Source organism: Thermobia domestica, chromosome 1 (genome assembly GCF_964235325.1).
Source record: "Thermobia domestica chromosome 1, izTheDome1.hap1.1, whole genome shotgun sequence".
Taxonomy (NCBI): Eukaryota; Metazoa; Arthropoda; class Insecta; order Zygentoma; family Lepismatidae; genus Thermobia; species Thermobia domestica.
This window is the reverse complement of record NC_137454.1, coordinates 26,146,986-26,158,671: the sequence shown is the minus strand read 5'-3', so window position 1 is coordinate 26,158,671 and position 11,686 is coordinate 26,146,986.

The following is an 11,686-nucleotide window of genomic DNA, read 5'->3' as shown; positions in this document are numbered from 1 at the left end:
ACGGTGTTTGTCCACCACAAAGTTCACTTGGCGGGGCTGGGATCGAACCAGGGACCCCAAGTACCAGAGGTGAACGCTCTACCACTGAGCACTATAACAGAAATGGTGGGCATTTCAAAAGTTGCGTTCCTTATGAGACACCCTTTGTTTATTTTTGAGGTTTACGTTCCACATTTGTGTATTTTGTGTTGAAGAAGGCTATGAAAGAGTACATTCCCTATTACGGAAAAATCGCCCTTTATTGATTTTTTTATATTTTTTAAAGAAATTTTGGTTTACCAGAAACTCTTTGATATATTTACTTTCTTTGTCCGTGTTTCCGTCCGGAAGACATAAAATCTCTTAAACAACTATGAGATGTACAGTATCACCATTAATTTTAGCCAGAATATAGAGGGTCACAAGTTAGGAATAGCGTTCTTTGGTGGAGGTAATCCATCTACCGGAAGTGGTAAATATCAACCACTTCCGATTTTAAAGTTGATCACTAGGGCTCGGAAGTTGAAGACCTAAAAGTTACCTAAAAAGGATCTATAAAAAGACCTAAATATATCTAAAAAAGGACCTAAAAACTGGAAAAAAGGACGTAAAAATAAGACCCAATTTAATTACAATTACACATTTAATGACTATAATGGTCAAGAAATACAAGCTTCTGGTAGGTTAATGGTCTGTCCTTCTTCCACAAACTGAAGTCCAAACTAACATAAGAAAACTTCCCCACCCTCACCCACCCTTGTTGGAGGACATTGTTACGCCTCCTTATCTGACTTGTGATTGTTGCAGATCTGGTCTTATCAGTCCAGTCGTTGAAGAATGTCTTATCTTTTGAATTTTCTTTACTAAAGAAAATATGTTTAAGAGGTGGTGGTGATTCGAGTTAATGGCCAGGAAATTTATTGTCGAAAGATGAAGTGCAATAAAAGACGTTAAGACCTATGAAAAGCTTAAAAAAAGATCAATAAACAAAAAACGCCGAAAAAGGCACAAAAAAAAGGACAAATAAAATCCACAATTTTTTGGCTTACAATGACCCAAAATGAACATATATTATGTTAAGCCTCGTCTTGGGGCACTCGTAAAAAAGACTATTTTTCCTCAACTTCCGGCCCCTATTGATCACTATAGAGATCAAAGGATAATCGATAATGAGAATCGGTTTTCTGCAATCGTCTAAAGATGTTCCAGGATTAATCGGTTTTCTGCGATCATTTAAGCGTGTCCCAGGAATATATTCTACGCCCACTCTAATTTTTCTACTAAAATCGGAAGTAGTAGAATTTTTTACCAATTCCGGTTCAATATTAATTGAGAAAATATTTATCACGCCGTTAGTGAATCTTAAATATAATTAAAAACCGGATGTTATTGCAACACTGAAGTTTTTGAGTGAGGAACGGAGGGTGAGGGAAAATGCATTATTATTGAGAATATAAGTGTTTGGATTCGATTCTTCTTTGTTCATGATCGGAATTGGCCAATTTATAAGGTTCACGGGTTCAATTCCGTGAATTTCCGTTTAGGGAATCGGCCGCTTATGTAGCTGAGGCTTGGAAATAAATCCAAGCATGATCCACGTTCGTCAAAGTCAAATGGTTTACGGTTCGGTTCGTTGACGGTTCTTTTTTTTTGGTCACTGTCACGTAATTGTAAAACGCCTGGTTTGATTCACATTTTTAAAAATACTCATTACTTTACTCATATCAATAAGTGACACTAAACCTTTCTTTTATCAGAAACAATTGCAATTCAACGTCTATAACCTGCCAAGTAAACCACAAGACTTCACACAAACAGGAATCAAACTCGGTTCAGGATTCTTCAGGGATTCCATCCCACCATCACCCTTGAATCACGATGGTGAGTATATCCGCATGTAATTAGAGGAGACTGGAGACGGCGTGCAATTTAAATTTGTACTGCCACCTCTAGCCAATCATTTTTTTTTTTTTTTTTTTTAATTTCGTGAAATGCTTGGGAAAGAGAAATGTGGATAATTATTGACGAGCACATGGTGGCAGGGGAACTTCCATAGTTGAGCCGTTAAAAAAATTAATCTTCAATTTCCATGTTGCGTGCACTGATAAGCCTAATTCCTTTACGTGGTGTACACTCATGTTCAAAATTATTGTCGCATGTCTATAAATATGTTGTTGTAGGATTATAATTTGATAACAAATTCGCCCTTATTTCTTATATTGTTAGTATGTGTATAATCGGCAAAGATAGGTATGTGGCAAATTTCATGTCAAAAGAGCAGTAAATAAAAACAATAAAACGAAAACAAAACTTTCTTGTCCATTTAGCAACATTTTGTTTTACTCATTCCAATTTTCGTATTTACAATTCTTTTCCTATGAAATTACCACAAATATACATTTCCCGATTATACACATAGTATCAGTATTAAAAGTACCCTGCAAAATCATTGTCAAATTATATTCTTACAAGAAGACAGTTATAGACAGGCACGTAGCTGTCCCTCCCCCCTTTAGAGACCATAAATGAAAAAAAAATAAAGAAGGATGAAATAAAATGAAATGAGAAAAAGGAAGATCAGCGTTAAAATTTAAAGAAAAAAAAATACAGGAAGATTTTGGTTACTCTTTCTTATGAGGAGATTTGTATTATTTGAAATGCGTGGTGGCGAGGTGAGCGGGATATCCTGGAAGAGTCAGGGAATTTGAAATTTCTTGGAAAGTTACGAAATTCTCAGAATTTTTGCTGCTAGTCATTGAGATTTCAAGCGTCCGAAAGCATGGTGCCGTTGTGTAACAGCGTGCACATTTTTTATCATAATTTTTCGTCAACGCATCCTTGAAGTATTAAACATGTTATTTCAAAAACAATTTTGTATTAGAACAGACAGTAGTTGACGGAATGATAAAAAAAAAATAAAAATAAAAAAAAATGTGGAAAGAAAGTTCTGTTAACATTTGATTCAACACAGAAAGGAACGCAGATATTGTAAAATATTTTACAAGACATTATTGAGTATGTACTTTTCATAATAGTTGAGGTCATAATGAACGGAAAATTGTTATATTTGAATGAACAGAGGAACACCTTAAATATTGTAAAATCTTTTTCAATAAGTCTTTTTATTCTTTCACTCGAGATTTCTTCATTCTTTGTTATTAAAATACTTACCAACATATCCTCATTTTATTGTTCTAACAAACCAATATATGTTGATAGTAAAGTAGTTTAGATGGATCGAGCTCCTGGGCCTTCAGAATTTCATGTCATGCCCCCCCCCCCCCACCCTTTATGAAATCCTGCCTAAAAGAACCAATATATGTTCCAGTAAAATAGTTCAGAATAGTCGAGCCCTCGTGTGGTAACCACAGCATTTCATGTCATGGACCCCTCCCCCCCTTCACGAAATCCTAGCTACGTGCCTGTTATAGATATGAGACAATCATTTTGGACATGAGTGTACATTGTCAGACTTCTTAAAGAAAAAACTTTTTTATTGTAAGTACAAACTGCATATTCAACATAGCTAATCAACCGTGCTTCAAATTAACGTTTAGTGACGGGTATGTTCTATGCACTTTTGCTTAAATCGCAATCAGAGTTTTTTTTTTCTTTCTTTCTTTCGAGAAGTTAACTCAAGTTCCAACCACAACTTTAATGGCCTGTAACTCGAGAAACAGAAGCTCGCAAACCATAATATTTGACAGGCATACTTAGCTCGTCAAGATCTACTACTATGTCAAGTCTAATCGAAATCGGATAAGTTTCATCGATCGCGTATATTATACAGGGTGTTAATGAACTATACCAACAAATTTTCAGAGATGATTCCTAGTATTCAACTAAGAAAAAAAGTTCAAGTGGGCATGTGGGGAAAAAAGGCATAGTTTCGAAACTAGAACTGTATAAAAGCGCGAAAAATACACCACAGCGCGCGTCACTCCGAGCACAAGGAACCGTGGAGCTGGTGGTCCCTAACATTTTTCGACTTCCCGCCGATGCATTCTGCGATCACTGCTGTCAAAGCTTAATTTTTGCCTATTTTTGATCCATGTTTAAGTCCAAGCATATCTGAGAATTCTGTTGAGAGCATGCACGGAAATTATTCCCTATGGGGAATCCCTTGCGCACTCATTTCACATTGTTGAAATAAGCATTTTTGGATGCCATATCTGTCACTTCCCAGGCCGGTAGCCAGACCAAAAATGTAGGGGGAGGCGGTAGAAGTTAGGGGGGGCGATCCAAAAATATTATAGTTCATCACCATATTATTGTTCATTTGCAAGGCTACCGTGAAAATTTTAGGGGGGGGGGCAGTAAAAATTTGGGTACGGGCTTGTCACTTCCTCTACGCCGATATGGACCACCTCCACACAGTTTATCATGTTTGAAGTAGCGTAGGTTGCAATTTATTCTCTCCACGCTTTTGTGTGGCCCTAACTTTGAAACTTTGCGCTTTTACCCACAGGTCCATTGGAGCCTTTTTCCATATTTTGATGTGAGGTTTGTCGGTATAGTTCATTAACATCCTGCATACACTATTTTAGTGTGTTTTCATAGAAAAACTAAATGAAGGACGAAAATAAATTATTATAATAAAATGAATAGTGAAAGTTCGATTCATTATGTCCTTGTTTTGAGTAGAATTCAGATCCACGAAAAACAAAAGAAGAATATTCACTTGTACTAATATTGGTATACGTGAATCATATGATAATTGCCGAAATTTTCAATGATTGCTCCCATCTTCCTCAGTGGCTCTTTTTTAAAACATCGACAGTCTCTTTTTCGGCGGCTGTTAAAAAAAAGGCACCGAGGAAGATGTGTATTCCCATTGAAAATTTCAGCAATTAATATGACAGACGTACACCAATATTAGTCCAAGTGAATATTTCAAATCATGCATCAATTTATTTCTTTAAGTTGTCAAAAGAAGAATATTTACAGGGGCTATATAAAGTAGGGACCTAATACCATGATGGTGCTTAGAAATCGTACTTACTGATTGAATGATGTGTTTTCTAAAGGTTTTGAGTTAGGAAGAGAGCCTGTGGACTAGATGCATGGCCATCTGATTCTACTTCTATGGAGGATTTCGGAATCTTTACCTTTTCCGGAAGAGAACAATCACTGCTATAATCCTCTTAGAACTCAAACAATCATGGTGGAATGTTTGAGGTAATGTGTTCATGATGGTGTCGAACATGTTAAGACGTTTCGCTTATGACATTGTTATTACACTTATTTGGTTATTAGGCCAGTGGCGACTTTAGACTTCTACAATAAGGAAATCATATCGGCAATGGTGGTGAAACTGGTTTTTCACGCCCCCATCTTTGCCGTCGTAAAATGATCCCTCGATTTTTTGGAGCTTCCAGTGATATTTTACTTTGAAGGCATTCTTTAAATTATGTTATTAGGCACACATATTACAGAAAAAATTTGCAATTGTATTGTGGGCGTCGGCTCATTTAGTTAAAAGGTTTGTGAAGTAATATCCGAAATTAAATGATTCGGGGACCAACAAACCCCTCACAACAAGTGAAAATTTCACCGTTGTCGGCCAAGGTAGCTAACAGCAGGAATATACTTCCTTGTTACTCAGTCAAAAACGTAGATAAAACATATCCAAGGAAAGTTAACAGCTAATGGCATGCGACTATTAACCAGGTGGATGATCGAAAATAAACCGAATTGAAATCACAATATTTATTAGGCTGAGGGCCTCAATATTTAAATATACAATTTAAAGTTTTTTACAGTGCAAGAATAGATAAGTAAATATCTGTCCAAAATATTCGCGTACTGTTCCAAGAAACTGTGATACTTATAATTGTTTGCCCCGCAGCACGTGTTTTTCAATTTTTCTTCACTAGGAGCTCACTGCTTGCTCCTCCAACACTGAATTCCCAGTTCCGATCTGCTTCTGCTGCCGTCGAGTACGAAGTGGACGAGTCTCTCCCGCTGCTTGCCGAGTATAGCCGCTTCGTAGGCTCGCCGACTGGACAGCAGTGTTGCCAACCCTTGGGGTGAGGTCACTTGGAAAGTTCTGTGGGAGGGGACTACCATTATTGGCAAGTCACTTGCTGCAATTGAGAAGTTTCCATGTTCCACGGTCTTCCATTAACCTCTTCATCTTCACGTACGATTTTTGTTTTGATATCGTCCATTAATTGTAGTCTCCTCCGCTCCTCTTCTCTTTGCTGCCACCATACCCTTTAGCACGTCCCTTATGACACAATTTCTTCTTAGCCAATATTCCAAACAGTTTCTCTTCCTCTTCTTAATAATATTTAAAATTGTTCTTTTCTCCTCACCCTTTCTAACACCCTCTCATTAGCTTTCCGCTCGACTCATCTATTCTTCTCCACATCCACATTTCGAAGGCTTCCAGTCGTTTCTCATCATTTTTGAACAATGTCCATGTTTCTGACCTATACAGTACAATACTCCACACGAAACATTTTATGTCTTTTCTCAACTCTTTATTCAAGGTCATACAAAATAGTATTTTCTTTCTTCTAAAGGCTTCTTTCGCCATTCCTATCCTTGGTTTTATTTCATATTCACATTTCATATCACTACTAATAATACCACTCAGATGTCGATAACTAATCGCCTGTTTTATTTTCTCCACTCCTACTTCTATATTTGACACCGACGCCTTCGTTCCAATCTCCATGTCTTTTGTCTTTCTAACATTTATTTTCATCCCATATTCTTCATAGCCCTTCCTCACCTTTTCTAACATCTTATTGATTTTCTCTTCAGATTTTGCAACAAGCGCCATATCATCTGTAAACCGTATACACCTAATCATTCTACCTCCTACTGAAATGGCTTTTGTCTTTCTAACCTATATTTTCATTCCATACTCTACAGAGTCCTTCCTCAAGTTTTCTAACATCTTATTGATTTTCTCTTCAGATTCTGCAACAAGCGCCATATCATCTGTAAACCGTATACACCTAATCATTCTACCTCCTACTGAAATGGCTTTTGTCTTTCCAACCTATATTTTCATTCCATACTCTACAGAGTCCTTCCTCAAGTTTTCTAACATCTTATTGATTTTCTCTTCAGATTTTGCAACAAGCGCCATATCATCTGTAAACCGTATACACCTAATCATTCTACCTCCTACTGAAATGGCTGTCTTTCTAACATATATTTTCATTCCATACTCTACAGAGTCCTTCCTCAACTTTTCTAACATCTTATTGACTTTCTCTTCAGATTCTGCAACAAGCGCCATCTGCAAACGGTATACACTTAATCATCCTATCTCCTACTGAAATGCCAGGCTCTTTTTCACTATCTCTTCTAGATAGGTTATATATACTATATGAAACTTAGAAGCAAGTTACAAGGATTCAACGTTCTAAGATTGCACCATGAATATTCGAGAATAATTTTAACTTAATATTTGCAAACGACCATAAGCTTGCTTAAGCCTATTCATGTACTAGCTCTAAACTTTACAACAACATAGTGATATCATGAATAAAAAAAATATATAGTAAACAAAATTTATCTTCCTGAATACTAATGTAGTATAAAATATCTAACTATAATATCTTTATTTTATATACTAACAATTAAGCGCATTCTCAATAACAATCAACCATACTACCATTAACTGTCTTACAACGGTATAAGCATTATACTATACCACTGTACAGTGTTGCCACAGTCCTAGCTCTGAAGTGGGCTGAAAAATAGTACCAAATTAAACAAAAAGGGCTGAATTCATTATTTTATACCAGTGCAATACATGGCTCTATAACACAAAACTAAAAGAGGTAAAATTCTAGAACACTCCCGCCCCCTCTTCCAAGAGTCAAATCGAGAAAGTGCTCTTTTCAAAAATTATTTTTTTAAAAAACATCCAAATAGGAGGATCCCAAACAACCGTGGAAGTAGACGAAACTTTTCTCACACGTAGGAAGTATGACAAAGGCCGCAAATTAAAAGGGAAAACAATTATCTTCGGTATATATTGTAAGGAAACCAAACGCGCCTCTACTTCAAAGTGATCAATAAACAAAAACCATCATGATTAATAAATATATATAACGAGGAACAAATCAATCATCTCTGAGTTCCTGTGTAAACAGTACGTTATAATAAAATATTAAAATATAAATTATTGCACCTTATTCTCGCTTATTTCACGACCGAAGGAGGATAATAAACTGGAAGAAGAATATAAGGTAAGTAAACTGACATTTGTAAAAAAATGTAAAACTCGTCCAGGGTCTAGAACCTTCCCTGAAAGACATCACAAGAAAGAGATATTGAAAAAGTCTTAGTGAGACTTTTGCAAATGTGACAAGTATTTGTTAAATGGTGGTGAGTTGGGTAGAATTGTACCAACTTTTTCACAAAAGGGGCTGAAAATGCCAGCGTGGTACCAACGGGCCGATGAATGACAAAAAGGGCTGAATTTGGTACAATTGTACCAAATGTGGCAACCCTGCCACTGTACCAACTTCCAAAAAGGGGGCCACTGTTGTAGAGCGCTTATCTCTGGTGCGTAGGGTCCCTGATTCGATCCCTTGGCGAGTAAGTTTGTGATGGATAACATCGTGTCCGTGGGTTTTCTCGGGGTTCTCCCGTTTCCTCCCACATTTTCATTCTACCAATTCTTCCATCATCCGTCACCCTTAGCCTAAAGGACATAATCGTGGGACGTAAAAGTAAAAAATTTAATTTCTTTTACAACTTCCAAAAATTTCTTTCATTTCACCTTGAAATTAAATCCGCCCCTTCTCAAAAGTAACACTTTTCTACTTTTGTAGCATAATTATGAATTCCAGATTATTTCTGTAGATCAACATGCTCGGTCCCATCATTTCTCAATCTCCTTGGCTTCGTCGTCAATCTTCTCTCGATCTCTTTTTCGATGCTCAGCCGTCATTGAATGAAATATTTCGAAGAGATGACACTATTTTGAGATTAGGCGTAACTTTAATAAAAATACGTGTACATGAATAGACCTAAACATGCTAATGGCTGTTAGCTGTTATTTATTCACAGCGATGGGAATTATTATTGTACTTTAAAGGAGAAGTACAGAACATGATATTTCAGTAATAATTTTGTTACTAACACAGGGTGGTGCCGAGCCAAATGACATATTTCAAACTTGAATATTGATGCAGACGTAGTAACTTATATTGGTTGGCAGGGTGGAAACCGAAAGAAGAAAGAATGCTACGTTATATGGTCAGTCGCAATGGAGCATTGGAGCATAGAACTTCGTGTTAAATCAGTTCATAGTTATTACAAAAAACTAAGTCTGTGCCAGAAGTGCAACGCTTTTTTAGACGAAACTTTAATTTTGGTCTCTCCATGTTTTCAGGAGTTCGCACTGTTTTTGGAGCTCCATGTTTCACATCCAACACACTACCAGTCTCTTCAAACTTCTTCACCCAAGCCAATATGGTATTCCGAGACGGAACCTTACCATATTGATTAACGTTATAGTTTCGCACTTCTGGTACAGACTTACTTTCACAATAACTACGAACTGGGGTAACACTATGTTCTTTACTCCATTGCGACTGACCATATAACGTGGCATGTTCTTTCCTCTTTCGGTTCCCACCAATATAAGTTATTACACCAGCGCAATATTCAAGTTTGAAATGTGCCAGTCGGCTCGGTGCTACCTTGTATCTTACATTTATTGTATAATTAGCTATTATTTTGATGAGTGCAAACTTGCATATTCAGGTAACTTTCACAACTTCATTTCATGCCTGTTTCATTAGCTTACAAAACAGCAGAAATTCTTATGTAAGCATTACAATTGTCAAAAATAAATAAATAAATAAATAAATAAAAATAAAAATAAAATAAAAAATAACAATAGTGTCAAGTTACACAGGTATACATCATATTGTACCTATACATCTTTCTAAAATACAAAATCATAAAATAGAATAGATCGAGTACATAAGCATGAATATTTACATCGTAATTAGGTAGCCGTTTGGTTAGGTTAGGTTAGGCATTTACTAGGCATTTACTCACGAGTAAGTTTCTGTTGCCAATTTTTCTTTTAATGAATCATTTAAATATTCCATAATACTATAACAGCACTTTACAGCAAGTAGGTTAAATAGCTTCTTACGAAAAGCGATAACATTAGTCATATTCTTTAAGTACATAGGAAGTTTATTATACAACCTAACACAATTCACATACACACTTTTGCTTATATTAGCATACTTTTGATACATCACAAATATGTCATTGTTTTGCCTTGTATTACGGCTTTGAACATTTTTGTTAAAGGTAAAAAAAGTGCCTGTTTCTCACAGTAAAAATAATAGATTTATAAATGTATAAACTGGGAAGTGTTAAAATTTTTGCTTCTATAAAAACCTTTCTTTTTACATGATGACTTTGTGGATAATCCGAAAATTATTCTAATCACTTTCTTTTGCAATCGTAAAGTGCTTTAACTATTTTCAGCAATTCCCCAATATATTATTTTGAAGCTAATTAGTGAATTAAGCTTGGAGTAATAAAAGCTAAGAAGTGCTTCTTTCGACACCGTACCTTCAAGTTTATATAAGGCAAAACACACGCTACTTAGCTTCTTGTTTAAAGTGGAGATGTGAGCAGATCATGAAAGATCGTCACTTATGGTTACCCCTACGAGCTTTGTCCTCCAAGAATGAGAACATATTTTTATTTTAGATAATATACGCGGTTTTTCTGGAAAATGAATATGTAAGAGAATTGATTTATCATGATTTATAATTAATCTGTTTGCTGTTTACCACGTTACCAAGTTGTCGGTAAAAATGGCAAGTTTCCGATTTCCTCTATTGATTTTCCTGATATAATCATACTGATGTCATCAGCGTACAGAATACATTTTGCTGGATACATATATTCTAACAAATCATTTATATATAGCAGGAAAAGAATAGGACCCAAAATGGAACCTTGGGGGATACCTTTGATTACACTTGATAAAGAAGAACAAGTTGTTTGAACTCCATCTGCAACCAATTTTGGTACTATACCGCTTGTTGTCTAGTGCATAAATAAGAATAAAACCAAATGTAGGCTAAACCTCTAATACCATAAGCATACAACTTACTCAAAAGAATAGCATGATCAATGGTATCAAAAGCTTTGGATAGATCGATGAATAGGCCAACAACATACTTATTGTTTTTTAATTCAAAAGCCATGTTAGGCATGAAATCAAACAAGGCTGTTTCAATACTTTTTTATTTTTTATTTTGGAATCCATGCTAGTAAATTACACGACTTTAAAACAATTACAGAGTTGTGACTTCATCACATATTCAAATTTTTTTGAAAACGTAGAAAGAATGGAGACTGGTCGATAATTTCTTATATTATGCATACTGTCCTTTTTATGGAGAGGAATTACTTTTGCCGTTTTAAACATTGATGGAAAATAGCCTATTTCAAGAAATATGTTTACTAAATAACAGAGATGATCGACAACAATTATCCTCCCTTGTTGAAAGTTGCATCTTGAAAAATCATATGTAGTATTGCTTCCTTAAGTAAGTAAGTAAAAAAAAAAAGTGTCATTGTTTGTCAATTTTAGTTTATAATTGCTACATAGTAAAATTCATGACGTTCCACTGACGAATGACTCGCAACTAGACAAAGGATAGAAAAATCAAGTTTCTAAGAAATAAAAATAACAGGT